The sequence below is a fragment of the Dreissena polymorpha genome, chromosome 3, assembly GCF_020536995.1.
Source record: "Dreissena polymorpha isolate Duluth1 chromosome 3, UMN_Dpol_1.0, whole genome shotgun sequence".
NCBI lineage: Eukaryota > Metazoa > Mollusca > Bivalvia > Myida > Dreissenidae > Dreissena > Dreissena polymorpha.
In genome coordinates this window covers 66,692,628-66,700,127 of record NC_068357.1, presented here as the reverse complement: position 1 = coordinate 66,700,127, position 7,500 = coordinate 66,692,628, and the positions used below count along the sequence as shown (strand labels likewise).

Genomic DNA, 7,500 nt, shown 5'->3' with positions numbered 1-7,500 from the left:
TCTCCGTCCATCATGCGAGAACGATTCTTCAGTATCCTACTGCATTTTGCGAGTATTTTGAGTCAAACAATGTATGTCCTTTCCAACGATTGAAATACAATATTGTAAAACATTAAAACGCGCATTTAAAGTCTTATGCGTAGTACTAACATCCAGGGTAATTTTTTTTTAAAGCTTTTCTGTGTAAATCAAATCTTTTTTCGTAAAGAACACAAAATACTGAAGGTTATATTGTTGCCAGTGAGATTAGAACACACGCCCTATATGGAATACCTTATATGCATTACGCTTAAGAGCAACACAAATAATGTGTTTCAGTTAAGGAATGTTTATTTCGTGAAAAAATTATATGTGTCAGAAGTGGGATTTGAACCCACGCCTGGAGAACCAGACTGCGACCTGAACGCAGCGCCTTAGACCGCTCGGCCATCCTGACTTGAATTGATTACTTGCAAATATTTCGACACAACTTTATCATTTTAATGAAGACAATTTAAAATGGTAAATATCCGCACTGTTTTATTAGCATTCTTCAAAAATGCACGAATAAGATTAATTACCTACATTCGGAAATAAGATGGATAAAAGAGATTAAGCATTCGTTTAATACAACAACAACACTATACTTGATATAATTGGTGATAATTAAAAGGCAGACAAAAGAAACTCAGCAGTGCCGAGACAGCGACTGTCACAGACTATGCCGTGACCAGGATTCGAACCTGGGTTGTCGCGGCCACAACGCGAAGTACTAAACACTATACGATCACGGCTAAGCGCACTGAGTTACAGATGCCAGAGATATGTATCTACAAGAAAGTTACCATTCAATTATGAAGACACAGCGATGACTTGTAAAAAAAACTCTGGCATTCACACACACGTTACCATTCAATCTCCGTCCATCATGCGAGAACGATTCTTCAGTACCGTACTGCATTTTGCGAGTATTTTGAGTCAAACAATGTATGTCCTTTCCAACGATTGAAATACAATTGTAAAACATTAAAACGTGCATTTAAATGCTTATGCGTAGTACTAACATCCAGGGTAATTTTTTTTAAAGCTTTTCTGTGTAAATCAAATCTTTTTTCGTAAATAACACAAAATACTGAAGGTAATATTGTTGCCAGTGAGATTAGAACACACGCCCTATATGGAATACCTAATATGCATTACGCTTAAGAGCAACACAAATAATGTGTTTCAGTTAAGGAATGTTTATTTCGTGAAAAATTTATGTGTCAGAAGTGGGATTTGAACCCACGCCTGGAGAACCAGACTGCGACCTGAACGCAGCGCCTTAGACCGCTCGGCCATCCTGACTTGAATTGATTACTTGCAAATATTTCGACACAACTTTATCATTTTAATGAAGACAATTTAAAATGGTAAATATCCGCACTGTTTTATTAGCATTCTTCAAAAATGCACGAATAAAATTAATTACCTTCATTCGGAAATAAGATGGATTAAAGAGATTAAGCATTCGTTTAATACAACAACAACACTATACTTGTTATCATAGGTGATAATTAAAAGGCAGACAAAAAGAAACTCAGCAGTGCCGAGACAGCGACTGTCACAGACCATGCCGTGACCAGGATTCGTACCTTGGTTGTCGCGGCCACAACGCGAAGTACTAACCACTATACGATCACGGCTAAGCGCACTGAGTTACAGAAACCAGAGATATGTATCTACAAAAAAGTTACCATTCAATTATGAAGACACAGCGATGACCAGTGAATAAACTCTGGCATTCACACACACACACGTTACCATTCAATCTCCGTCCATCATGCGAGAACGATTCTTCAGTGCCGTACTGCATTTTGCGAGTATTTTGAGTCAAACAATGTATGTCCTTTCCAACAATTGAAATACAATATTGTGAAACATTAAAACGTGCATTTAAAGTCTTATGCGTAGTACTAACATCCAGGGTAATTTTTTTTAAGCTTTTCTGTGTAAATCAAATCTTTTTTCGAAAAGAAAACAAAATACTGAAGGTAGTATTATCGCCAGTGATATTAGAACACACTCTCTTTAAGGAATACCTAATATGCATTACGCTTAAGAGCAACACAAATAATGTGTTTGAGTTAAGGAATGTTTATTTCGTGAAAAGATTATATGTGTCAAAAGTGGGATTTGAACCCACGCCTGGAGAACCAGACTGCGACCTGAACGCAGCGCCTCAGACCGCTCGGCCATCCTGACTTGAAATACTTGCAAATATTTCGACACAACTTTATCATTTTAATGAAGACAATTTAAAATGGTAAATATCCGCACTGTTTTATTAGCATTCTTGAAAAATGCACGAATAAGATTAATTACCTTCATTCGGAAAATAAGACAATAATTGTTTACTTCTTAGCAGTTTCAAAGTGTCATATTTAAGATTTATCATCGTACTTGTTTTTTTATTTGTAGATCAATCACTTTTTGTTAATTATAAACTTATATAAATTGAACAAAACTTGATAAATATACTATATTTACATTTACGTTTAAAAAGTGAAATCGTGATTTGCAATAAGTTTAAAATGATATAAGAATGCAACCTTCATCGGGTAATATCATATTTTATTTTTGTTTTACTTTAAGAATATTCATTCCAAAAATATTGTTCGTTAAAAAGAAAGATTTTTACAAAAGAGTACAAAAACAAAGAAAACTTAAATAATTATTAAACCATGATTTAAAGAGATTATGCATTCGTTTAAAACAACAACAGCACTCATTGGTGATAATTAAAAGGCAGACAAAAAGACTCTCAGCAGTGCCGAGACAGCGACTGTCACAGACCATGCCGTGACCAGGATTCGAACCTGGGTTGTCGCGGCCACAACGCGAAGTACTAACCACTATACGATCACAGCTAAGCGCGCTGAGTTGCAAAGTGATATGTTCAGTATACTGATATCCCTAGTATTGGCTTTGAACGCAAAAGATACGCATGGGCAGTAAACTTTTTAAGTGGTAGTTGCTTCCCCTACAATACACCATAACTCACCAGTATTATAAGGGAAACAGACAGAACAGAAATTATGTTTAGTTCACACATGTATTTTACATTTAGTGTGAAATTATAAAATATAGTTGCTATTTTTTATAATTAAGTGTAATAGATTTTGCCAAAAATATGGCTATTCAAACTCTAGTGAAATGTGAAATGAACTTAACCTATTTTAAGTTAAACAAGAAATAATCTTTACAAGATAATTATTCGGCGTATATCCTGACTTTGAAATAAAGATAAACCATTAACTTAAACTATTAAATTGAAAACAGCAGTTTAAGTATTGATGTGTTATCTGTTAACTTAAAATTCAGTACCCACCGCATGAAATGTTTGTTATGAAGTGCAAGTATATTCAAGCACATAATAGTGTGCGTAGATACAAATTTTACTACGTTCGATCACAAAATGTGTCCTCGTGTTGCTTATCATGCATTTATTTCTTCGTCATCGAAACATTTTATATCTGATTAAGACGTAGCTTTCTTTCCACACATTCAAATAGCACCGTAACATCTCCGTCATGCCAAAATTGGTCTTAATGCATATGCGGCCAGTGTAGCTCAAGCCCAACCTTCGCACGTGCGCAGTCTTGTCAGGGGCTTCGCATTCCGCTTTAAAAAAGATGTTTCGTAGTATCTCCTGAGTATCATACTCAGGATGCGTATCATGACAAGACTGCGCGGATGCGCTGGCAGCATATTGCATAAGTCCCATTTTCGCATGACACGGTCTTTAGAATCTCATTGCGTCTTGTAAATGGAACTTTAAACCAGGATATGTTCTGGTAGAAAATTGTAAGTCACACAATATAATACATAGCAAACTGACAAATGTCTGGCTTGCACGACAGATTTTCAGACGGACTGACCGCGTACGTCAAACACGTGCGACTATATAATAAAACGATATCTATTCTGTCGTGGACACTTTACTATATCGTTTGTTTTGTCTCACAATGCTCTCGACAAATGGTATTTATCGATAGGTTTTCATTCATTTCATTTCTTTGTAAACAAATAAGAATTTTTTTCAGTAACGTGCGACCGCTCGTTTGTAAAATGAAGTCCCCACACAGATCCGACATTTTTCTAACCGTTCAAACGCGCGGTTGCCTTTAACTGAAAAAAATTACTAATTTGTTTAAAAAGATCCCAAGATAAGTATTGATGCAAAGCATCAAAGGGTGTCGGGAATTTCAGTGTAAAAGGCACTCGATGAAGTTACACGGAACGATTCTTTTTCTACTGTAAATATTAATATATTGGCCGATTATTTTAAACAAAATAGAAAAAGATACTGGTATAACCATTATCTATGATTTTGTGTTATAACTCCCAAAAAAACATTATTTATGATGTTGTGTTATAACCCCCAAATAACCATTATCTATGATTGTGTGTTGTAACTCCCAAACATTTCATAGTTCATTTTATTTACATTGGTTTCCTTTTTTACTGGTATCCGTGTGCAGTTTTCATTAATGGAACAGAACTGTGTAGGTTTTAAAAAATCTGCTTCATCTTGTAAGCGTAATTTCATATTTTTCTCAACTTCAAGGGGAGATGATTCTGAACTTATTCTTACGTTACTCATTTACGAAAGGGGTTGAGTACTCATTGATATGAAAACACTGTAAAAGTTTGACAACAAATTGAATGAAAACTGTAAATTGTATAGAGAAGCTGCATTTCACAATACTTTGAAATTCAGTAAAATATCATAATAGATTTATTGCTCATTATTCATCATTTTCAATAGGGTTCGAGTAATACTGATATAAAAACACTTAACACGTTTGGAAAGATTCAGACGAAAGTTGTGAAATCTTTTAAACAAGTGGAAATTATTTATTTTGTTAAATTTATTAGAAAAATATTCTGGACTTATTGTCCCGATGTTTCTCATTTTAAATGAGGTAAAAATGCTCATTGATATGAAGACACTGTAAGTTTGGAAAGAATCTGATGAAAAATGTTGACATAATCACCTAACTAAGCAGCTTTTCACTTTTATTTTTAAATTCAAGGAGACATAATGCTTGACTTATGGTCCGATATTGCTCATATAGAGTTTGGGTTGGGTCCTCATTGATAATAAAAAAACCTGTGAAAGTTTGGGAACAATCGGATGAAAAATTTGGACTTCGAACAAGGATTTCAAAATTTCTCAAATCCTAAGGAAGATAACTATGGACGTAATGGTCGGATAATGCTGAAGGGCCCATACCACCTGGCTAGTAATACGCGTCGCGCTTCGCGCTCTATATGTTGTTCTTAAAAAAAACTCCGAGGAGTGCTTGACTCTAGGGAAACGGGTTGCTGGGACACAGCTCCTCCTTGATAAGCGGCTGCTTCCTCTATCGCAACTCATTCTCGGTCAGCAGCTGGAGCGTGCGCGTCGCGACCGAGGCGAGAGTCGCCCGCAGAGGATCTTCTTAGAGGGAACTTCTGCGAGTGGCTCTGCTAATCCAGCTGAGTCCGCTACCCTCGAGCCGGACGTCTTCCACATTGCTGGGATTGCTGTCTTCCCCAAGATGCAGCGGTCGTAGTACAAGCCAACCGCTGTTTATCGTCGGGAGCTCGCTGACCCGGACCTGCCAGAGGTACCGTCTGTGGGGGACGGGAATAGTGGGACAGCGAGACCACCAGTGTGGAGGAAATACGGGGCGGACCAGAACTGGCTTCTTTTCTGGGGAGTTATTGAGGCATGCCTGGAACTTCGAGGGGGTGGCCTTATTGAGGGACCCCGGGACAGCGGTACTCAGTACGCTCAACGCACTGGGGAAACTGTCTCGGGGATGAAGACGACGGCCGGTGACAGCGAGAGGGGCCATAAAGGCAGAGCTGCTTGTTTGCACTCATTTGGTGGAGCTGCGTACAGACAAGAATTTGTCTTTGAATTGTCAACTACCAGTGCACATTAAGGTCTCATTGGCCACCGTGCACTGGTATATTTGGATCTAAATTATATCTTCGGCGAATACCCGGGAAGCCGGTGTAAATTTAACCTACTTTGGCTCAAAATTTATATTTTTCCCCTGAAAGGACACAGGGGCAGGTCGGACCATAAAGACTTCGTGAAGAGGCCGGTAGGACCTGAAAATAAACTCTGATACACACGTCGCAACTCATTGTTCCAATCAATAATACGTGTCGCGCTTCGCGCTGTATATGTGGTAGGGATAGGCCTATGATAGACAACCATAAAAATACATGGATAATAGATGTGTTGTTTGCATTTATTTGTTAATATAAAAATACGTGAATTTTTTATAAGATATTTAAGTGATGTAAGAAATTTTAATTAACGTTGTCACCACGTTGCATCCATTAATTTTAATAAAAATGTCCGATTGTAGTAAAATGGATTTTAAAATGTCTACATAAAATAAAGCTTTATTATATGTATTAACCTGACTGAAAAAATTGTCAGCCGCCGAACTGTTCCGTTCGTGCCGGTACCCGGGATTGAACCGGGGGCCTTTAGATGACTGTTGCGTAAACAACTTCAGTCTAACGCTCTACCAACTGAACTATTCCGGCTGACATTCACTTATGTACTGCTATTTGGTAAAGTTGTGTATAGCGATTGTTATTTTATGTCTATTAATAAACTAATACATTGTACGTTTTCGTACCACTACGCCTTCCAATAAACTTGCTTGCGCGATAGGTCGTCAAATATCGTACTACATTGATTCTCCACTAAATAAGCAAATTAGAAAAACCACAAAATAAAAAAATTTTGATTATGTTTTGTTTTTATACAAAATACCATTTGTTTTTATACAAAACCTGAAAGTTTCGCGTATTTGCCCATTCCCTGTGATCTTTCCCCTGTGATTAGTTGTGGATCAGTTATTAATTAAAACAATTAGCTTTGAATTATTGACAATAAATGTTGTAACAAATGTAATAGGCACAAATGCAGTACTTATTTACACTAATTTACACACAAAATCACCACTATGCAAGATATTCTTAAAACAAAAATATATACATTGATCCGTAAAATAACTTCTCCTTCCATAAGCGAAAAAAATGCATTACATACTAGTCGCCGCCCTCCAGGGCGACGCCAATGATACCTAAAGAAAACTCTTACGAATGAGTGGGCTCTCCACTTCATCCCATTAAAAATGGTGAAATATTTAAAAAGAGATCCTTAAAAATGTTAACTGGGTCGCGCTTTATTCTCCCATCACAGATCCGAAAAAGTCACGTGGTATACATGTAGGCAACGTGACAATATATGATGTAAAATTTTGACTGAGCTAGAATATTTTTTTCACCGTCTAACATTTTATACTCCACAGACCAAAATTTAGGACAAATAAAACGTACAATGATATATAACAATCTTACACATTTCTTAACATGCAAAATTTACATTAATTGGTAATAATAATTAATTATTTATTGGCGATTAATTCGTCAATTAATCTCTGAAAGACTGCGAACAATACTTCT

General features: G+C 36.6%; 1 protein-coding gene and 4 non-coding genes across 5 annotated transcripts in view; all 5 read right to left on the bottom strand.

The window, feature by feature from the left end:
• LOC127872298 (kelch-like protein 26) overlaps nt 1-7,500 on the bottom strand; it is a 49,156-nt gene that overhangs the window by 27,724 nt on the left and 13,932 nt on the right. The window lies entirely within an intron of this gene.
• On the bottom strand, nt 353-436 carry Trnal-cag (transfer RNA leucine (anticodon CAG)). The gene has a single exon. It is a non-coding gene; the product is annotated as a tRNA-Leu (tRNA).
• Trnal-cag (transfer RNA leucine (anticodon CAG)) lies at nt 1,243-1,326 on the bottom strand. Its single transcript has one exon. It is a non-coding gene; the product is annotated as a tRNA-Leu (tRNA).
• Nucleotides 2,140-2,223, bottom strand: Trnal-cag (transfer RNA leucine (anticodon CAG)). Its single transcript has one exon. It is a non-coding gene; the product is annotated as a tRNA-Leu (tRNA).
• Nucleotides 2,817-2,888, bottom strand: Trnah-gug (transfer RNA histidin (anticodon GUG)). Its single transcript has one exon. It is a non-coding gene; the product is annotated as a tRNA-His (tRNA).